The sequence below is a fragment of the Pangasianodon hypophthalmus genome, chromosome 1 (genome assembly GCF_027358585.1).
Source record: "Pangasianodon hypophthalmus isolate fPanHyp1 chromosome 1, fPanHyp1.pri, whole genome shotgun sequence".
Classification (NCBI taxonomy): Eukaryota; Metazoa; Chordata; class Actinopteri; order Siluriformes; family Pangasiidae; genus Pangasianodon; species Pangasianodon hypophthalmus.
In genome coordinates, this window is record NC_069710.1 from 35,766,512 (window position 1) to 35,787,085 (window position 20,574).

Consider the following 20,574-nt stretch of genomic DNA (forward strand, 5'->3'; position numbering starts at 1 on the left):
GCTAAGGCTGAGATATTATAAACACTGGTTCTGATTTTGAATAGCCTAGTAGTTATGTCACATTAAAAACTTACAATCCTATAGGAAACAATGGGAGTCAGACCCTGACCAAGTGTTGGTTGAAGCCGTACATGGGTAATGATACAAGGGCATACTCAGTTTACTGCAAGACAGACTTTTATGCTTAAAAAGTCTGGCATAATAAACATACCCATTGTAGTGACTTGCAGCAGCGGCAGGCAAAACACAGACAGAGGAGGGGCTGGTGGTTAAGGAGGCTTTTATCTTCTTAAGTGAGGGGGGGGGGGGCATCACTGTCATTGCTGTCTAAAAAATAAGGAACAGAAAGCAACAGCATAATCACATAGACAGAAGCTACTCTCCTTCCTGTGGTCGCAATGCCCTTTTATCCTCTCCAGTCTCCTCTAAGAGGATAAGGAGCCGTGGTGATTATTTCCCACCAGTCATGCTCCATTTCCCTGCTCTGCCCTGTGGCTCACAGCAATAATGCTGAAATGGCACTGTCCATTCAACACCCTGGCAGCAGTAGTGTGAGGAGCATGCAGCAGTTTGTGCATGTGGTCTGGAGGCCCACCATCAGTGTACCCCCTCCTCAGCTCCAAGTCTAATGCTGGCAGTATCTGAGCCCCGAGTCCATAACTCTGTGAGAGCTCATGTGCATTGCCATGGTGGACCCCCACTCAATGTTGTACCTGGAATGAGAAGTCCTGCAATGACAGAAACCACCGGGTTATTCGGGCATTACTGTCTTTTGCCTTTGCCATCAACTGAAGGGGGTGTGGTCCATGACCAGGGTGAAATCTCTACCACAGAGGTAGTATTTCAATTCCTCAATGGCCCATTTTGTGGCCAGGGCTTTTTATTCCACAGTGGCATATTGCTGTTCTGTGGGGCTCAGCTTTCTACTCATGTATAGGACTGGGTGTTCTTCCTCATTGAAGTTCTGAGAGAGTATGGCACCCAGGCCTGTCTCTAAAGCATCGATGTGCACAGTGAATGGGCAATCAAAATCTGGGTTCCTTAGCACCTGTGAGCTCGTGAGCATTTGCTTCAGTGTGTGGAATGCCTGCGCCACTGCTTTGGACCATCATATCTGGTCTGGTTGTCTCTTTAGTTAGGTCTGAGAAGTTAGGGAGAAACCTACTGTAATACTCTGCCAATCCCAAGAAGGCATGTACCTGTTGCTTTGAAGTGGGTTGTGGGGATTCTTAGACCGCCTCAATTTTCTTCTCCTGGGGTTTCATGCAGTACTACGCCTCGGTCAGCCCCAGATAACACTTTTGTGAGTTTGCTGTTAGTCCAGACCTACTGCAGGTTCTCTAGTTCTCCAAAATGCATACAAGACTGTCTATGAGACATTTGCCTTTGCAATTCACCAGCGTGTGCACACCACATATTATCTATAAAGGTGATAAACCAAATGAAGCCTATTGATGGACACACTCAGCCCCATGCCATACATACCTAGGCTACTTATTTGAGGCTAAAGCAACAGATTTGAGTCTCTCCTCTGATGTGAACAGCATCTACTCCTTCACAAATGAGCTGAGAGCCAGCTAACATATTGGAGCATTTCTCTGTTCATGGTGTAGAAAATACTGTAGAATAAGCGCTATGTAGACATTTCAAAACTTGTACACTTTATGGGATACTGCTCTGTCACAACTGACAATGGAGAACTATCCAGTGCTGAATAATTTTGTCAGTTGTGGCAGGGCAGGTGATGGACATCGTGACATTCTGGAATAAGGTGAAGCACCACATAGATGCAACTGGCTTAAATCCATTTTAAGAATGGAACCATTGCTGCAGTCTGTCCTCTCCCTCCCACATTCAAATGTAGAGAGACTATTCACCCAGACTTGTCATTCCACAGGTGAGAAACACTGAGATTATAGAATTAGATTTACAAGATTTTACACAGCCTCCATATGCAATAAAAATATATACAGTTAGGTCTGGGAAGTATTTGGACAATGACAGAGTTTTTGTGATTTTGCCTTTATACACCACAACAATGGATTTGAAATAAAACAATCAAGATGTTATCTAAATGTAGACTTTCAGCTTTATTTTAAGAGGTTCCACAAAAGTATGGCATTTACCATTTAGGAATTACAGCCATTTTCAACAAAGGACCTCCATTTTCAGGGGCTCAAAGGTATTTGGACAAAGTGACATAATTGTAAATATAACCATAATTTTAATACGGCAGCAAAATAAACTGACAAGAGTGTAAAAGATCTATGCCAAGTTTCAAAATTTTTATAGAGTACATCAAAAAAGTAGAGGAGGAAGCAAAGGACGAGTTGGATGAAAAAAAATCATCAAATGAGTGGCTTCATGCACAGGTCATTGTGTTCAGTAAATGACATGAAGGCAAGTCTTTGCAGTTAACATTAGAATCACACCAGAATGCTAAGAGTGAATAGGAACATATATGAAATCCTTACATCTCTTGAAAGAAAAGAAAGGTGCCCATTCTTTTATCTGAGATCAAAAAATGACTTTCTAATTAAAAAAGATAAGAAGCAGGTACACCTGATGACAACACCTTTATCTGTGCAAGATCTGGTGCATCTACAAATATTTGGGCTTATGACTAATGATTTCCTGAGGACAGCAAGTTAAGAAAACAAGTTGCTACACATTGTCAGCTGCTCAGTCTTTACCAACAAGACTGGACACAGGAAGCAAGATTCATGGAGCATGACATTAGAGTGTGATTTCTGCAGACAAATAGATAAAACTCTTTAGTTTCTTTGGGCAGAATATAATTATACTTCTGTTCCAGGTGTGTATTTGGCAAGATTTGTATAATTTGTATATTTGTATGTGGATTTGGTCATTATTGTCATTCATCTATCTCCTAAACCTGTTTGCATTTAATAATGCATGGTGAAAGGATATGTTTGTGATGATACTTGAATCTGGTGTGTCCTGACAAATTGCAGGTAGCAGCAAGACAGTTTGCACACAGCAGAGACCTTGTGTGGCAGGAGAGACAATGGATGTTGACAGCACAGGGAATGACAGAATCTTAAATAGACTTCATACATACAATTCAGGTTATGAATTGTCTTAAATCACCATCTTCATTTTTCAAAAGTGAGTGCTCCCTATTGAATTCTAAGAGGAGAAGGAAACTGATGAATAGGCCTGGTGAGAGTTCTTATGTTCTTCTATGTTAACATCTGTCTTCTAAACCTGTTTGTGCATGTTGTGGTGGACAAATATGGTTTTGTGAATATGGTCACTTGTGATGTGTTCTGACAAATTGCAGGTAGTAAAATGGCAGTAAAATGGCAGATGATGATGGTACAGAGGAAGAATCTATGTTAGTATTTTTAGTATTTCTCGTAATTGAATTACATTAAGGAAAGGATTATATTTTAATAATCAACCTAAGTTCAGTTACTGAAGTAATGCTACACTACTTTTTTTCTGTAGATGTGAAACCAATGGCCATTCCAAACAGTCAAGAGCCATACCTGCCTTTGCAGCCATAGTAGCAAGTAAGATTGGACACCCCTGGCCTATGATGCTATATCCTATCATAGTGACAGTCAGGCCTACTGTAACTGAAAGCTTTGTGAGGTAAAGATATTTAAATGAAAGTAACTGACAGAAAATATCTGTCCTGCTATTGCCCTATTTGACGTTGACTTGTTACTTCTAAGTTTAGATAGCTAGCTGCCAAATATAACACTCTAAATAACTAATATGGTTCATAATATGGTCTAGATTGTTTGCTGAAGTTTTGTAGGTTGCTGTAGCATACCTCATTTCTCACAAACACAAATATATGTCTCCTATTAAATTAGTAATAGAAACTAGAAGAATGTGTTTATAGTTTATAGTTCTTACAATGGAAAATTTGGTTTGTCACCCAATGGTTTGTATGTATAAATGGAATGCATACTATAAACCTGCCTGTAATGGCAATTTCTTCTATAATTTTTCACAATGGGCAATATACAGAGTTGATTTAAGCACTCACATGGACTATAATTACTTTTGCACCAAGAGCTGATGCTTTTCATTTGCCTGAGTGCAAGTACAAAGATGGACAATAATGAAACAATCATAGAGGGAAGTGCTAAAAAGACAAAAGACAGTCTGGAATAATTTCATATTAAAGAATAAAAAAATTGTTGTACAGTGTGTGTAACAAAGGGTTTACTGAGGCAGAGTAAGGATCCATTTGCATGAGGCTTACTGATAAAAGCAGGGTTAAAACAATCAGGATAGGTGCCAGAGAGAGTTCAATATGGAGACAGAACCAAAACACAATCCAAAATACAGGGCAGGATCAAAATACCAGAAATCAGAGATATTATAAATACAAAATGGGCAGGACAAAGCAAGGTAAAATGATACACAGAATAGCAATCCAAGATATACACAGCTCAGAATACACAAGAATGAGATGAGGATCCATTTGCTTTTTATGTAGCTCAAGCAGGAAGTTAGTAAAGTAAACAAAGGAGTGTTTCAAAATTCTGGGGAGGGTTCCCTCTGGCAGTCTAGAGGGGAAATGTTCAGGCTGGATGTCACACTGTTATATAATTAAAATAAAATATCCTTTCTACAATGTCTTGCATTATTGTATCAAATACATTTTGAATAAATACAATATAAAAATACAATGTTGTAATTATATTTGTTATTTAAAATTAACTTGAGCATTTAACATGAAATTCGTAGCAAACTAATTGTTGTAGAGAAAAAGCACTTTTGTTAAAATCATATATATATATATATATATATATATATATATATATATATATATATACATGATTTTAACAAAATATATATATATGTAAAAAATATATATATATATAAAACCCAAACTTGCTGGGATAAAACAATCCAGGTGGGGTCCAAAATGTTTAGAATGTAGAGACTGGGAACACTGCATTTTGCATTTGCAGTGGTATAGTTTGAAATAGCCCTCATGTATTGTTTTTTATTTTATTTTATTTTTGCCACAGGAAAACACCATCTCTTCTGTGTGTGCAACATAATCATGGCGAGCCAGCCAGGAGAAGCTGCTGATTGGATGGCAAAGTGAGAAAGATAGCTCCTTTGTGAGACAAACCTACAAATAACAGAGGATTCATAAATACAAAGAATACAGAGGATAGAGGATAAAGTACATTGTTATTATGCTTCAATCCAATGAAAGGAAGCAACATTCTGGACTGTGTAAGCTCTAAACTCTTGATGTTAGACAAACCAGAACTCATCAAGGTGTGTCTTTATCTGAAATGCAGGGAACCAGCTGGTGAGGGATTCCAAGGCAGAACAAGGCGAGTGTTTAAAAGGCTGGTAGAGAAAACACTGGAGGAAATTGAGGACAGAGAAGATGCAGAAAAGTATTCAGAATGCCTCAATGAACTTCTGTATTTATCACTTAAACAGTCTGCAGGGCTAGAGGACCCACCTACAATGCCTGATGAAATACAGAAACTGAAAAGAGAGTATGCTGAGCACACTGGAGGAACAGATTGGAGTGCTGGAGGAAAGACTTAAGAGCAACCAACATGTAACAAGCAGGAAGGAGGCAGCTGCACGACAGCCAGATTCAGTGCCTGAGGTCACCCTGAGAAAATATTTCTGAATATTTTTACAGGCCAGAAAGACAAACTGTCATATGTCTTACCCATCAGATCAAATCAGGATTGAAAAAGGGCTACTCAGAAGTTGAAATCTTTGAAGCAGTTATTAGGGCAGTGAATCCGGGCCTCCATCTAAGAGAGTTGCTTCAGATAAAGAGAGACCTCACACTTCCCACACTGAAGACCATCTTAAGAGGGCACTACAAAGTTGATTCTTCATCAAACTTGCTACACAGGCTCATGAACATTTTACAGGAACCCAGAGAGACTGTCCAAAGTTTCCTGTTTAGGGCCATAGAGGTGAGGGAGAAACTGTTATGGAAGTCAGGGGATCAAAGTGATGGGTCTGAGTTTAGCTGTGAACTTATTCAGAAAAAGTTCCTTCACTCACTTGAGACTGGACTTTTAAGTGACGCAGTCAAGTTCCAGATCAAACCTTGCCTCAGTGACCTTAAAATAACAGATGATTATTGAGAAATTAGGTGAGGCTGCTAACTTGGAATTAGAAAGACAAACCAAGCTGAAGAAAGCAGTTACACCAAAGCCCATTAAACTGAGTGAAGTCGAAGCAGTAGAACACCCCTGTAATAGTTAATATTCAGTGTATCCAAGGCAACCCCGAATGATAGTGTACCTGTAAATTATCTGCCCCCTCCGTTCCAAGCTAAACTTCTCAACCTCATTGAAAAAGATGCTTGGTATGCTGCTAGCTGGATGATGTCACTATTGAGGCCTTATGAGACACAGAGACTCAAGCAAGCATTATAAATGCTGACTGGTAAGGTAAGGCCTATCCCCAAGGATTCCTTGATGCTGAGAGTTTACCCTCAACTGCCTTTATTACACCCTGGAGGCTGTATCAGTGGAACAGGTGTCCGTTCAGGCTCAGCCCAGCCCAATTTCTGGACACAGACTCATCAAGACACTTTGAACATTCTGATTGACCATCTAACTGAGCCACCTATCCTGGCATACCCAGATTTCACCCAACCATTTGTGCTTCATTGCAATACATCAAAGAATGGTTTGGGGGCAACACTGTATCAAATTCAGGGAGGAAAGATAAACGGAGACAAACGAAGTGGATCTCCAAGCTTTGTATCTTGTGGGAGATGAAACCTCACTGCCAAGTAGTAGATGTCTCTCACTGGAACATATCAAAGAATCCCAATATAGAGATCCTGTCATCAACTGTGTCCTAGAGTACAGAGAGAATAACTTGTCTGGTGGAGCATGCCCTCAAAGTAGAATCTCCTGATGTTAAACTTCTGCTGAAACAGTGGACCAGACTACACAGAAAGGCAGAAAAGAGAGACCAACTCATTCTACCAAAGGAATATCATCAAACAGTATTCGGAGAGTTGCACCAAGAAATAGGACATCTTGGAGTAGAGAGAACCATAGGCTTAATATGGAAGAGATTCTACTGGCCCCACATGCAAAGTGATACCAAAAACTTTGACACGTGTGCAAGCGCTTGAAGAGAAAGACCAGTAAAGCTCCACTAACCACAATTCAGACTACATATCCATTCCAGCTAGTGTCCATAGACTTTCTCCATCTCAAAACTTGCAAAAGTGGATATGAGTACATACTTGTGGTGGTGGTGGCCTATTTCCACACATTTTGCTCAGGCCTATGCCCCAAAAATCAAGGCAGCAAAAACAATGGTGCAGCACATCTTTGGTGATTTTGCCCTCAAATTTGGCTTGCCTGAGAAACTCCATCATGATATGGGGACAGAGACCCCATATCAACCCATGGGCAACAGACAAGTCCAGAGAATAGAACACTCTTGTCCATGCTCAGGACACTGAAGGAGGCTGAGACAGCTGACTGGAAGAACTGTCTGTCAAATTAAAACATGCATACAACTGCATCTGCTGTGAAATGACTGGTTTCCCCCATATTACCTGTTATTGGCACATTCACCTCGATTCCCCATTGACCTCATGTTTAACCAGCTATCGAAAGAGAAACAACAGAGATATCCAGATTATGTGGCAAACCAGTGAGAACAAATGCAGGAAGCCTATTAGATTGCATCAAAGACTGCTAAGAAAGAGCCCTTTAGAGGAAAGGAATATTTTGACAAGAAAGCTCAAAGTGTTGAACTTCAGCATAGTAACAAAGTTCTACTCAGGAACCTGAGTGAAAGGGGAGGACCAGGTAAACTCTGCTCACACTGGGAAGACTGTGTGTATACATTGATAAGTAGGAAGCACCCTGACAGCCCAGTGTGTGAAATTAGGCCAAACAAAGGAGGACAGAATCAAGCGGTACACAGAAACCTCCTACTGCCCTGTGACAGTCTTCCTTTGGAAGAACCAGAGACGAGAGAATGCCCAACAAGGAAAAGAAACAACTGAACTAAGAGAAGGAAACAATCAGAACAAACACCCAACCCAGTTACTAAAAGTGAGGAATAAAGATATGAACTGCGCTGTAGATTTTCCCCCATCCTAATCAAAGTGGAAAGCTCATCACAATGAAACCTGAGGCAGAGCCTTCCAAAGCAGCAGCAATGGATGACGACTTACCTGAATAGCTACCTGATTCTGGAAAAAAACAGGATCCCAAGGCCAGTGGAGTTGATGAGCAGAAGGTTCGGCAGGAGGACAGTGTACCTGAAGCTGAGGATCAAGAGCCTGTGAGTGAACTGGAGGTGCCACAGCTGTCATCTTACCCTCACAGATAGAGACACCAGCCACTCTCACATGAAGAAATCACACTGTCAGTACTGGAAAACACTTGTTTGATTTTGAAGTTTGATTTTGCAGGTAAGCTGGGCGATGTGGCATTGCAAATTGTGTTCTTCAGGTAATTAAAAATAACCACGTTGGTGTTTTCACATACGACTCAGCTTCACTGGCAGAAGCTACATGAGATGCTGTGAGTGGGGGCATGACACGATGTGTGATGTCGCCAGAGACTGAATTATAGTGCGTTCAATGTTGAGTGTAAAGAGTGTTTAGTATCTTCTGCCTATTAGTATGTTAATGTTCTGTAATAGTGAGGCATTGGGTCATTGTTTAGTGACAAATATAAGGCTGTTGTTGTATTAGTATTGTAAGTTATACCGTAAACATTACAGTGAATTGTTTAATGCAATTTTCTTGCATATGGTACACTCTCATATGAAGAAGTCACATTCAGTATTGCGAAACACATTGTGAAATTGATTTCACGTGAGTTTGTTGACTGTAGATTTTGCTGATTTTGACAATAAATAAAGAAAATATGTGCTACCAGAAAATGTGCCATCTCTTCTGTGGGGGCAACACAATTTCAAGCACAGACGACACAAAAAGAGTCAAAACAACACACACACGACACATACTTATACATACAGCACATTTTGTTACAATTTTTGTAAAAACTTTAAAACGCAGACATACCACCAGGAACAAAAGTTCGTGTAAACGCCCACATACTTTCATATACATGACATACAGACACATGCACAGTCAATACAAATATTTATCAATAATGGTGGGTACGGCAGTAGAAATGTAATTTACACACGAACACAAGCACGCACACACACTATCTAAAATATGATGGGGTCGTTGCAGCCAGCTAAGTTAATCAGATTTTTACCCATTGTGACTTCTGTAAACCGGTTGACACAACAATAATAACTTGCTCCTGGCATTCCCCCTCCATGGAGTGTTGCACAACAAGCCTTAAGGCTTCATCTGATTCTCTATTAATGAGTAAGTCCAACCTGCTCCATTAATCCTTTATCTTAAAATTATTTCTCTTGTGTTCCATAATTTTAGCTTGTGTAGTTAAGTATTATTTTGTTTTTTCACAAACCAGTTATTTGCAAATCAGTAAGAACAGCCTGAACATGGTTTAATATGGGCAATTAAAATAGGAGACTGGTGTGTGTCAGGGGAGAACGCAAACGCAGTCCCCCACTATCAGAAATTATGCAGTCGAGAGTCCCACATTTGGGGAATTCGCAAGGGTCAGCACAGCCCGAGTGCAATGGCTGAGCCTCGCCTTGGGCGAACCACCTTCCTGATCATGGTATCGCCCCTGCCAGGTAAGTATGAACTCCTTTGTCTGTATGAGAAGGGCCCTGCAAGGCTGTGGGCAGCTGGATGAGGGTGCAGAAAGCGTCGGGGCAGGGCCTTGCATAATTTATGGCCCCTCCCTTTCCAAGTCAGCACAAGATACTAGTGGGGAGCTCATGCGGGCTCCATCTACTGGTCAGGCAGGATATGGACATGACCGTGTGTCTCACACCTAACAGAAGACTGAAGAAACCAGCACGCCTGGAGCCAGGTGGGTTTTCTCCACACGTCGCCCTCTGGTGCCCTTATGTCTCTGTGTGAGGCCTAACCACAAACACAGAGCCACACAAACACAGCGCACTGCTCTATCTTCCTTTCCACCAGAGTTGCGTGTCAGGGGAGAGCGCGAACGCAGTCCCCCACTATCAGAAACTATGCAGTCGAGATTCCCACATTTGGGGAATTCGCAAGGGTCAGCACAGCCCGAGTGCAATGGCTGAGCCTCGCCTTGGGCGAACCACCTTCCTGATCATGGTATCGCCCCTGCCAGGTAAGTATGAACTCCTTTGTCTGTATGAGAAGGGCCCTGCAAGGCTGTGGGCAGCTGGATGAGGGTGCAGAAAGCCTCGGGGCAGGGCCTTGCATAATTTATGGCCCCTCCCTTTCCAAGTCAGCACAAGATACTAGTGGGGAGCTCATGCGGGCTCCATCTACTGGTCAGGCAGGATATGGACATGACCGTGTGTCTCACACCTAACAGAAGACTGAAGAAACCAGCACGCCTGGAGCCAGGTGGGTTTTCTCCACACGTCGCCCTCTGGTGCCCGTATGTCTCTGTGTGAGGCCTAACCACAAACACAGAGCCACACAAACACAGAGCACTGCTCTATCTTCCTTTCCACCAGAGTTGCGTGTCAGGGGAGAGCGCGAACGCAATCCCCCACTATCAGAAATTATGCAGTCGAGATTCCCACATTTGGGGAATTCGCAAGGGTCAGCACAGCCCGAGTGCAATGGCTGAGCCTCGCCTTGGGCGAACCACCTTCCTGATCATGGTATCGCCCCTGCCAGGTAAGTATGAACTCCTTTGTCTGTATGAGAAGGGCCCTGCAAGGCTGTGGGCAGCTGGATGAGGGTGCAGAAAGCCTCGGGGCAGGGCCTTGCATAATTTCTGGCCCCTCCCCTTCCAAGTCAGCACAAGATACTAGTGGGGAGCTCATGCGGGCTCCATCTACTGGTCAGGCAGGATATGGACATGACCGTTTGTCTCACACCTAACAGAAGACTGAAGAAACCAGCACGCCTGGAGCCAGGTGGGTTTTCTCCACACGTCGCCCTCTGGTGCCCGTATGTCTCTGTGTGAGGCCTAACCACAAACACAGAGCCACACAAACACAGCTCTATCTTCCTTTCCACCAGAGTTGCGTGTCAGGGGAGAGCGCGAACGCAGTCCCCCACTATCAGAAATTATGCAGTCGAGATTCCCACATTTGGGGAATTCGCAAGGGTCAGCACAGCCCGAGTGCAATGGCTGAGCCTCGCCTTGGGCGAACCACCTTCCTGATCATGGTATCGCCCCTGCCAGGTAAGTATGAACTCCTTTGTCTGTATGAGAAGGGCCCTGCAAGGCTGTGGGCAGCTGGATGAGGGTGCAGAAAGTCTCGGGGCAGGGCCTTGCATAATTTATGGCCCCTCCCTTTCCAAGTCAGCACAAGATACTAGTGGGGAGCTCATGCGGGCTCCATCTACTGGTCAGGCAGGATATGGACATGACCGTGTGTCTCACACCTAAGAGAAGACTGAAGAAACCAGCACGCCTGGAGCCAGGTGGGTTTTCTCCACACGTCGCCCTCTGGTGCCCTTATGTCTCTGTGTGAGGCCTAACCACAAACACAGAGCCACATAAACACAGAGCACTGCTCTATCTTCCTTTCCACCAGAGTTGCGTGTCAGGGGAGAGCGCGAACGCAGTCCCCCACTATCAGAAATTACGCAGTCGAGATTCCCACATTTGGGGAATTCGCAAGGGTCAGCACAGCCCGAGTGCAATGGCTGAGCCTCGCCTTGGGCGAACCACCTTCCTGATCATGGTATCGCCCCTGCCAGGTAAGTATGAACTCCTTTGTCTGTATGAGAAGGGCCCTGCAAGGCTGTGGGCAGCTGGATGAGGGTGCAGAAAGCCTCGGGGCAGGGCCTTGCATAATTTATGGCCCCTCCCTTTCCAAGTCAGCACAAGATACTAGTGGGGAGCTCATGCGGGCTCCATCTACTGGTCAGGCAGGATATAGACATGACCGTGTGTCTCACACCTAACAGAAGACTGAAGAAACCAGCATGCCTGGAGCCAGGTGGGTTTTCTCCACACGTCGCCCTCTGGTGCCCTTATGTCTCTGTGTGAGGCCTAACCACAAACACATAGCACGGCTCTATCTTTCTTTCCACCAGAGTTGCGTGTCAGGGGAGAGCGCGAACGCAGTCCCCCACTATCAGAAATTATGCAGTCGAGATTCCCACATTTGGGGAATTCGCAAGGGTCAGCACAGCCCGAGTGCAATGGCTGAGCCTCGCCTTGGGCGAACCACCTTCCTGATCATGGTATCGCCCCTGCCAGGTAAGTATGAACTCCTTTGTCTGTATGAGAAGGGCCCTGCAAGGCTGTGGGCAGCTGGATGAGGGTGCAGAAAGCCTCGGGGCAGGGCCTTGCATAATTTCTGGCCCCTCCCCTTCCAAGTCAGCACAAGATACTAGTGGGGAGCTCATGCGGGCTCCATCTACTGGTCAGGCAGGATATGGACATGACCGTTTGTCTCACACCTAACAGAAGACTGAAGAAACCAGCACGCCTGGAGCCAGGTGGGTTTTCTCCACACGTCGCCCTCTGGTGCCCATATGTCTCTGTGTGAGGCCTAACCACAAACACAGAGCCACACAAACACAGCTCAATCTTTCTTTCCACCAGCGTTGCGTGTCAGGGGAGAGCGCGAACGCAGTCCCCCACTATCAGAAATTATGCAGTCGAGATTCCCACATTTGGGGAATTCGCAAGGGTCAGTACAGCCCGAGTGCAATGGCTGAGCCTCGCCTTGGGCGAACCACCTTCCTGATCATGGTATCGCCCCTGCCAGGTAAGTATGAACTCCTTTGTCTGTATGAGAAGGGCCCTGCAAGGCTGTGGGCAGCTGGATGAGGGTGCAGAAAGCCTCGGGGCAGGGCCTTGCATAATTTCTGGCCCGTCCCCTTCCAAGTCAGCACAAGATACTAGTGGGGAGCTCATGCGGGCTCCATCTACTGGTCAGGCAGGATATAGACATGACCGTGTGTCTCACACCTAACAGAAGACTGAAGAAACCAGCATGCCTGGAGCCAGGCGGGTTTTCTCCACACGTCGCCCTCTGGTGCCCATATGTCTCTGTGTGAGGCCTAACCACAAACACATAGCACGGCTCTATCTTTCTTTCCACCAGAGTTGCGTGTCAGGGGAGAGCGCGAACGCAGTCCCCCACTATCAGAAATTATGCAGTCGAGATTCCCACATTTGGGGAATTCGCAAGGGTCAGCACAGCCCGAGTGCAATGGCTGAGCCTCGCCTTGGGCGAACCACCTTCCTGATCATGGTATCGCCCCTGCCAGGTAAGTATGAACTCCTTTGTCTGTATGAGAAGGGCCCTGCAAGGCTGTGGGCAGCTGGATGAGGGTGCAGAAAGCCTCGGGGCAGGGCCTTGCATAATTTCTGGCCCCTCCCCTTCCAAGTCAGCACAAGATACTAGTGGGGAGCTCATGCGGGCTCCATCTACTGGTCAGGCAGGATATGGACATGACCGTTTGTCTCACACCTAACAGAAGACTGAAGAAACCAGCACGCCTGGAGCCAGGTGGGTTTTCTCCACACGTCGCCCTCTGGTGCCCATATGTCTCTGTGTGAGGCCTAACCACAAACACAGAGCCACACAAACACAGCTCAATCTTTCTTTCCACCAGCGTTGCGTGTCAGGGGAGAGCGCGAACACAGTCCCCCACTATCAGAAATTATGCAGTCGAGATTCCCACATTTGGGGAATTCGCAAGGGTCAGTACAGCCCGAGTGCAATGGCTGAGCCTCGCCTTGGGCGAACCACCTTCCTGATCATGGTATCGCCCCTGCCAGGTAAGTATGAACTCCTTTGTCTGTATGAGAAGGGCCCTGCAAGGCTGTGGGCAGCTGGATGAGGGTGCAGAAAGCCTCGGGGCAGGGCCTTGCATAATTTCTGGCCCGTCCCCTTCCAAGTCAGCACAAGATACTAGTGGGGAGCTCATGCGGGCTCCATCTACTGGTCAGGCAGGATATAGACATGACCGTGTGTCTCACACCTAACAGAAGACTGAAGAAACCAGCATGCCTGGAGCCAGGTGGGTTTTCTCCACACGTCGCCCTCTGGTGCCCATATGTCTCTGTGTGAGGCCTAACCACAAACACAGAGCCACACAAACACAGCTCAATCTTTCTTTCCACCAGAGTTGCGTGTCAGGGGAGAGCGCGAACGCAGTCCCCCACTATCAGAAATTATGCAGTCGAGATTCCCACATTTGGGGAATTCGCAAGGGTCAGCACAGCCCGAGTGCAATGGCTGAGCCTCGCCTTGGGCGAACCACCTTCCTGATCATGGTATCGCCCCTGCCAGGTAAGTATGAACTCCTTTGTCTGTATGAGAAGGGCCCTGCAAGGCTGTGGGCAGCTGGATGAGGGTGCAGAAAGCCTCGGGGCAGGGCCTTGCATAATTTCTGGCCCGTCCCCTTCCAAGTCAGCCCAAGATACTAGTGGGGAGCTCATGCGGGCTCCATCTACTGGTCAGGCAGGATATAGACATGACCGTGTGTCTCACACCTAACAGAAGACTGAAGAAACCAGCATGCCTCGAGCCAGGTGGGTTTTCTCCACACGTCGCCCTCTGGTGCCCATATGTCTCTGTGTGAGGCCTAACCACAAACACATAGCACGGCTCTATCTTTCTTTCCACCAGCGTTGCGTGTCAGGGGAGAGCGTGAACGCAGTCCCCCACTATCAGAAATTATGCAGTCGAGATTCCCACATTTGGGGAATTCGCAAGGGTCAGCACAGCCCGAGTGCAATGGCTGAGCCTCGCCTTGGGCGAACCACCTTCCTGATCATGGTATCGCCCCTGCCAGGTAAGTATGAACTCCTTTGTCTGTATGAGAAGGGCCCTGCAAGGCTGTGGGCAGCTGGATGAGGGTGCAGAAAGCCTCGGGGCAGGGCCTTGCATAATTTCTGGCCCGTCCCCTTCCAAGTCAGCACAAGATACTAGTGGGGAGCTCATGCGGGCTCCATCTACTGGTCAGGCAGGATATAGACATGACCGTGTGTCTCACACCTAACAGAAGACTGAAGAAACCAGCATGCCTGGAGCCAGGTGGGTTTTCTCCACACGTCGCCCTCTGGTGCCCATATGTCTCTGTGTGAGGCCTAACCACAAACACATAGCACGGCTCTATCTTTCTTTCCACCAGAGTTGCGTGTCAGGGGAGAGCGCGAACGCAGTCCCCCACTATCAGAAATTATGCAGTCGAGATTCCCACATTTGGGGAATTCGCAAGGGTCAGCACAGCCCGAGTGCAATGGCTGAGCCTCGCCTTGGGCGAACCACCTTCCTGATCATGGTATCGCCCCTGCCAGGTAAGTATGAACTCCTTTGTCTGTATGAGAAGGGCCCTGCAAGGCTGTGGGCAGCTGGATGAGGGTGCAGAAAGCCTCGGGGCAGGGCCTTGCATAATTTATGGCCCCTCCCTTTCCAAGTCAGCACAAGATACTAGTGGGGAGCTCATGCGGGCTCCATCTACTGGTCAGGCAGGATATGGACATGACCGTGTGTCTCACACCTAACAGAAGACTGAAGAAACCAGCACGCCTGGAGCCAGGTGGGTTTTCTCCACACGTCGCCCTCTGGTGCCCATATGTCTCTGTGTGAGGCCTAACCACAAACACAGAGCCACACAAACACAGCTCAATCTTTCTTTCCACCAGAGTTGCGTGTCAGGGGAGAGCGCGAACGCAGTCCCCCACTATCAGAAATTATGCAGTCGAGATTCCCACATTTGGGGAATTCGCAAGGGTCAGCACAGCCCGAGTGCAATGGCTGAGCCTCCCCTTGGGCGAGCCACCTTCCTGATCATGGTATCGCCCCTGCCAGGTAAGTATGAACTCCTTTGTCTGTATGAGAATGGCCCTGCAAGGCTGTGGGCAGCTGGATGAGGGTGCAGAAAGCCTCGGGGCAGGGCCTTGCATAATTTATGGCCCCTCCCTTTCCAAGTCAGCACAAGATACTAGTGGGGAGCTCATGCGGGCTCCATCTACTGGTCAGGCAGGATATAGACATGACCGTGTGTCTCACACCTAACAGAAGACTGAAGAAACCAGCATGCCTGGAGCCAGGCGGGTTTTCTCCACACGTCGCCCTCTGGTGCCCATATGTCTCTGTGTGAGGCCTAACCACAAACACATAGCACGGCTCTATCTTTCTTTCCACCAGAGTTGCGTGTCAGGGGAGAGCGCGAACGCAGTCCCCCACTATCAGAAATTATGCAGTCGAGATTCCCACATTTGGGGAATTCGCAAGGGTCAGCACAGCCCGAGTGCAATGGCTGAGCCTCGCCTTGGGCGAACCACCTTCCTGATCATGGTATCGCCCCTGCCAGGTAAGTATGAACTCCTTTGTCTGTATGAGAAGGGCCCTGCAAGGCTGTGGGCAGCTGGATGAGGGTGCAGAAAGCCTCGGGGCAGGGCCTTGCATAATTTATGGCCCCTCCCCTTCCAAGTCAGCACAAGATACTAGTGGGGAGCTCATGCGGGCTCCATCTACTGGTCAGGCAGGATATGGACATGACCGTTTGTCTCACACCTAACAGAAGACTGAAGAAACCAGCACGCCTGGAGCCAGGTGGGTTTTCTCCACACGTCGCCCTCTGGTGCCCATATGTCTCTGTGTGAGGCCTAACCACAAACACAGAGCCACACAAACACAGCTCAATCTTTCTTTCCACCAGCGTTGCGTGTCAGGGGAGAGCGCGAACGCAGTCCCCCACTATCAGAAATTATGCAGTCGAGATTCCCACATTTGGGGAATTCGCAAGGGTCAGCACAGCCCGAGTGCAATGGCTGAGCCTCGCCTTGGGCGAACCACCTTCCTGATCATGGTATCGCCCCTGCCAGGTAAGTATGAACTCCTTTGTCTGTATGAGAAGGGCCCTGCAAGGCTGTGGGCAGCTGGATGAGGGTGCAGAAAGCGTCGGGGCAGGGCCTTGCATAATTTATGGCCCCTCCCTTTCCAAGTCAGCACAAGATACTAGTGGGGAGCTCATGCGGGCTCCATCTACTGGTCAGGCAGGATATGGACATGACCGTGTGTCTCACACCTAACAGAAGACTGAAGAAACCAGCACGCCTGGAGCCAGGTGGGTTTTCTCCACACGTCGCCCTCTGGTGCCCTTATGTCTCTGTGTGAGGCCTAACCACAAACACAGAGCCACACAAACACAGCGCACTGCTCTATCTTCCTTTCCACCAGAGTTGCGTGTCAGGGGAGAGCGCGAACGCAGTCCCCCACTATCAGAAACTATGCAGTCGAGATTCCCACATTTGGGGAATTCGCAAGGGTCAGCACAGCCCGAGTGCAATGGCTGAGCCTCGCCTTGGGCGAACCACCTTCCTGATCATGGTATCGCCCCTGCCAGGTAAGTATGAACTCCTTTGTCTGTATGAGAAGGGCCCTGCAAGGCTGTGGGCAGCTGGATGAGGGTGCAGAAAGCCTCGGGGCAGGGCCTTGCATAATTTATGGCCCCTCCCTTTCCAAGTCAGCACAAGATACTAGTGGGGAGCTCATGCGGGCTCCATCTACTGGTCAGGCAGGATATGGACATGACCGTGTGTCTCACACCTAACAGAAGACTGAAGAAACCAGCACGCCTGGAGCCAGGTGGGTTTTCTCCACACGTCGCCCTCTGGTGCCCGTATGTCTCTGTGTGAGGCCTAACCACAAACACAGAGCCACACAAACACAGAGCACTGCTCTATCTTCCTTTCCACCAGAGTTGCGTGTCAGGGGAGAGCGCGAACGCAATCCCCCACTATCAGAAATTATGCAGTCGAGATTCCCACATTTGGGGAATTCGCAAGGGTCAGCACAGCCCGAGTGCAATGGCTGAGCCTCGCCTTGGGCGAACCACCTTCCTGATCATGGTATCGCCCCTGCCAGGTAAGTATGAACTCCTTTGTCTGTATGAGAAGGGCCCTGCAAGGCTGTGGGCAGCTGGATGAGGGTGCAGAAAGCCTCGGGGCAGGGCCTTGCATAATTTCTGGCCCCTCCCCTTCCAAGTCAGCACAAGATACTAGTGGGGAGCTCATGCGGGCTCCATCTACTGGTCAGGCAGGATATGGACATGACCGTTTGTCTCACACCTAACAGAAGACTGAAGAAACCAGCACGCCTGGAGCCAGGTGGGTTTTCTCCACACGTCGCCCTCTGGTGCCCGTATGTCTCTGTGTGAGGCCTAACCACAAACACAGAGCCACACAAACACAGCTCTATCTTCCTTTCCACCAGAGTTGCGTGTCAGGGGAGAGCGCGAACGCAGTCCCCCACTATCAGAAATTATGCAGTCGAGATTCCCACATTTGGGGAATTCGCAAGGGTCAGCACAGCCCGAGTGCAATGGCTGAGCCTCGCCTTGGGCGAACCACCTTCCTGATCATGGTATCGCCCCTGCCAGGTAAGTATGAACTCCTTTGTCTGTATGAGAAGGGCCCTGCAAGGCTGTGGGCAGCTGGATGAGGGTGCAGAAAGCCTCGGGGCAGGGCCTTGCATAATTTCTGGCCCCTCCCCTTCCAAGTCAGCACAAGATACTAGTGGGGAGCTCATGCGGGCTCCATCTACTGGTCAGGCAGGATATGGACATGACCGTTTGTCTCACACCTAACAGAAGACTGAAGAAACCAGCATGCCTGGAGCCAGGTGGGTTTTCTCCACACGTCGCCCTCTGGTGCCCATATGTCTCTGTGTGAGGCCTAACCACAAACACATAGCATGGCTCTATCTTTCTTTCCACCAGAGTTGCGTGTCAGGGGAGAGCGCGAACGCAGTCCCCCACTATCAGAAATTATGCAGTCGAGATTCCCACATTTGGGGAATTCGCAAGGGTCAGCACAGCCCGAGTGCAATGGCTGAGCCTCGCCTTGGGCGAACCACCTTCCTGATCATGGTATCGCCCCTGCCAGGTAAGTATGAACTCCTTTGTCTGTATGAGAAGGGCCCTGCAAGGCTGTGGGCAGCTGGATGAGGGTGCAGAAAGTCTCGGGGCAGGGCCTTGCATAATTTATGGCCCCTCCCTTTCCAAGTCAGCACAAGATACTAGTGGGGAGCTCATGCGGGCTCCATCTACTGGTCAGGCAGGATATGGACATGACCGTGTGTCTCACACCTAAGAGAAGACTGAAGAAACCAGCACGCCTGGAGCCAGGTGGGTTTTCTCCACACGTCGCCCTCTGGTGCCCTTATGTCTCTGTGTGAGGCCTAACCACAAACACAGAGCCACATAAACACAGAGCACTGCTCTATCTTCCTTTCCACCAGAGTTGCGTGTCAGGGGAGAGCGCGAACGCAGTCCCCCACTATCAGAAATTACGCAGTCGAGATTCCCACATTTGGGGAATTCGCAAGGGTCAGCACAGCCCGAGTGCAATGGCTGAGCCTCGCCTTGGGCGAACCACCTTCCTGATCATGGTATCGCCCCTGCCAGGTAAGTATGAACTCCTTTGTCTGTATGAGAAGGGCCCTGCAAGGCTGTGGGCAGCTGGATGAGGGTGCAGAAAGCCTCGGGGCAGGGCCTTGCATAATTTATGGCCCCTCCCTTTCCAAGTCAGCACAAGATACTAGTGGGGAGCTCATGCGGGCTCCATCTACTGGTCAGGCAGGATATGGACATGACCGTGTGTCTCACACCTAACAGAAGACTGAAGAAACCAGCACGCCTGGAGCCAGGTGGGTTTTCTCCACACGTCGCCCTCTGGTGCCCTTATGTCTCTGTGTGAGGCCTAACCACAAACACAGAGCACGGCTCTATCTTTGTTTCCACCAGAGTTGCGTGTCAGGGGAGAGCGCGAACGCAGCCCCCCACTATCAGAAATTATGCAGTCGAGATTCCCACATTTGGGGAATTCGCAAGGGTCAGCACAGCCCGAGTGCAATGGCTGAGCCTCGCCTTGGGCGAACCACCTTCCTGATCATGGTATCGCCCCTGCCAGGTAAGTATGAACTCCTTTGTCTGTATGAGAAGGGCCCTGCAAGGCTGTGGGCAGCTGGATGAGGGTGCAGAAAGCCTCGGGGCAGGGCCTTGCATAATTTATGGCCCCTCCCCTTCCAAGTCAGCACAAGATACTAGTGGGGAGCTCATGCGGGCTCCATCTACTGGTCAGGCAGGATATGGACATGACCGTGTGTCTCACACCTAAGAGAAGACTGAAGAAACCAGCACGCCTGGAGCCAGGTGGGTTTTCTCCACACGTCGCCCTCTGGTGCCCATATGTCTCTGTGTGAGGCCTAACCACAAACACAGAGCCACACAAACACAGCTCAATCTTTCTTTCCACCAGAGTTGCGTGTCAGGGGAGAGCGCGAACGCAGTCCCCCACTATCAGAAATTATGCAGTCGAGATTCCCACATTTGGGGAATTCGCAAGGGTCAGTACAGCCCGAGTGCAATGGCTGAGCCTCGCCTTGGGCGAACCACCTTCCTGATCATGGTATCGCCCCTGCCAGGTAAGTATGAACTCCTTTGTCTGTATGAGAAGGGCCCTGCAAGGCTGTGGGCAGCTGGATGAGGGTGCAGAAAGCCTCGGGGCAGGGCCTTGCATAATTTCTGGCCCG

The 20,574-nt window shown here is 48.2% G+C and overlaps 22 non-coding genes across 22 annotated transcripts; all 22 read right to left on the reverse strand.

The window, feature by feature from the left end:
• Positions 1–9,537: 9,537 nt before the first annotated feature.
• On the reverse strand, positions 9,538–9,701 carry LOC128320611 (U1 spliceosomal RNA). The gene has a single exon (XR_008304177.1). It is a non-coding gene; the product is annotated as a U1 spliceosomal RNA (small nuclear RNA).
• Positions 9,702–10,058: 357 nt separating this feature from the next.
• Positions 10,059–10,222, reverse strand: LOC113524655 (U1 spliceosomal RNA). The gene has a single exon (XR_003402579.2). It is a non-coding gene; the product is annotated as a U1 spliceosomal RNA (small nuclear RNA).
• A 357-nt stretch (positions 10,223–10,579) lies between these two features.
• Positions 10,580–10,743, reverse strand: LOC128320578 (U1 spliceosomal RNA). The gene has a single exon (XR_008304129.1). It is a non-coding gene; the product is annotated as a U1 spliceosomal RNA (small nuclear RNA).
• Positions 10,744–11,093: 350 nt separating this feature from the next.
• On the reverse strand, positions 11,094–11,257 carry LOC117598545 (U1 spliceosomal RNA). The gene has a single exon (XR_004579186.1). It is a non-coding gene; the product is annotated as a U1 spliceosomal RNA (small nuclear RNA).
• A 357-nt stretch (positions 11,258–11,614) lies between these two features.
• Positions 11,615–11,778, reverse strand: LOC117598541 (U1 spliceosomal RNA). Its single transcript, XR_004579177.2, has one exon. It is a non-coding gene; the product is annotated as a U1 spliceosomal RNA (small nuclear RNA).
• Positions 11,779–12,119: 341 nt separating this feature from the next.
• LOC117598575 (U1 spliceosomal RNA) lies at positions 12,120–12,283 on the reverse strand. The gene has a single exon (XR_004579212.2). It is a non-coding gene; the product is annotated as a U1 spliceosomal RNA (small nuclear RNA).
• Positions 12,284–12,633: 350 nt separating this feature from the next.
• LOC128320592 (U1 spliceosomal RNA) lies at positions 12,634–12,797 on the reverse strand. Its single transcript, XR_008304148.1, has one exon. It is a non-coding gene; the product is annotated as a U1 spliceosomal RNA (small nuclear RNA).
• Positions 12,798–13,138: 341 nt separating this feature from the next.
• Positions 13,139–13,302, reverse strand: LOC117598539 (U1 spliceosomal RNA). The gene has a single exon (XR_004579173.1). It is a non-coding gene; the product is annotated as a U1 spliceosomal RNA (small nuclear RNA).
• A 350-nt stretch (positions 13,303–13,652) lies between these two features.
• Positions 13,653–13,816, reverse strand: LOC128320614 (U1 spliceosomal RNA). Its single transcript, XR_008304181.1, has one exon. It is a non-coding gene; the product is annotated as a U1 spliceosomal RNA (small nuclear RNA).
• A 350-nt stretch (positions 13,817–14,166) lies between these two features.
• On the reverse strand, positions 14,167–14,330 carry LOC128320517 (U1 spliceosomal RNA). The gene has a single exon (XR_008304037.1). It is a non-coding gene; the product is annotated as a U1 spliceosomal RNA (small nuclear RNA).
• A 341-nt stretch (positions 14,331–14,671) lies between these two features.
• LOC128320585 (U1 spliceosomal RNA) lies at positions 14,672–14,835 on the reverse strand. Its single transcript, XR_008304142.1, has one exon. It is a non-coding gene; the product is annotated as a U1 spliceosomal RNA (small nuclear RNA).
• Positions 14,836–15,176: 341 nt separating this feature from the next.
• Positions 15,177–15,340, reverse strand: LOC128320518 (U1 spliceosomal RNA). The gene has a single exon (XR_008304038.1). It is a non-coding gene; the product is annotated as a U1 spliceosomal RNA (small nuclear RNA).
• Positions 15,341–15,690: 350 nt separating this feature from the next.
• On the reverse strand, positions 15,691–15,854 carry LOC128320605 (U1 spliceosomal RNA). The gene has a single exon (XR_008304171.1). It is a non-coding gene; the product is annotated as a U1 spliceosomal RNA (small nuclear RNA).
• Positions 15,855–16,195: 341 nt separating this feature from the next.
• Positions 16,196–16,359, reverse strand: LOC128320520 (U1 spliceosomal RNA). The gene has a single exon (XR_008304040.1). It is a non-coding gene; the product is annotated as a U1 spliceosomal RNA (small nuclear RNA).
• Positions 16,360–16,709: 350 nt separating this feature from the next.
• LOC117598537 (U1 spliceosomal RNA) lies at positions 16,710–16,873 on the reverse strand. Its single transcript, XR_004579172.1, has one exon. It is a non-coding gene; the product is annotated as a U1 spliceosomal RNA (small nuclear RNA).
• Positions 16,874–17,230: 357 nt separating this feature from the next.
• On the reverse strand, positions 17,231–17,394 carry LOC128320583 (U1 spliceosomal RNA). Its single transcript, XR_008304138.1, has one exon. It is a non-coding gene; the product is annotated as a U1 spliceosomal RNA (small nuclear RNA).
• Positions 17,395–17,751: 357 nt separating this feature from the next.
• LOC117598568 (U1 spliceosomal RNA) lies at positions 17,752–17,915 on the reverse strand. The gene has a single exon (XR_004579208.2). It is a non-coding gene; the product is annotated as a U1 spliceosomal RNA (small nuclear RNA).
• Positions 17,916–18,265: 350 nt separating this feature from the next.
• LOC117598536 (U1 spliceosomal RNA) lies at positions 18,266–18,429 on the reverse strand. Its single transcript, XR_004579171.1, has one exon. It is a non-coding gene; the product is annotated as a U1 spliceosomal RNA (small nuclear RNA).
• A 341-nt stretch (positions 18,430–18,770) lies between these two features.
• LOC128320521 (U1 spliceosomal RNA) lies at positions 18,771–18,934 on the reverse strand. The gene has a single exon (XR_008304042.1). It is a non-coding gene; the product is annotated as a U1 spliceosomal RNA (small nuclear RNA).
• Positions 18,935–19,291: 357 nt separating this feature from the next.
• LOC128320582 (U1 spliceosomal RNA) lies at positions 19,292–19,455 on the reverse strand. The gene has a single exon (XR_008304137.1). It is a non-coding gene; the product is annotated as a U1 spliceosomal RNA (small nuclear RNA).
• Positions 19,456–19,796: 341 nt separating this feature from the next.
• On the reverse strand, positions 19,797–19,960 carry LOC128320579 (U1 spliceosomal RNA). Its single transcript, XR_008304130.1, has one exon. It is a non-coding gene; the product is annotated as a U1 spliceosomal RNA (small nuclear RNA).
• Positions 19,961–20,310: 350 nt separating this feature from the next.
• LOC128320593 (U1 spliceosomal RNA) lies at positions 20,311–20,474 on the reverse strand. Its single transcript, XR_008304149.1, has one exon. It is a non-coding gene; the product is annotated as a U1 spliceosomal RNA (small nuclear RNA).
• Positions 20,475–20,574: the final 100 nt, after the last annotated feature.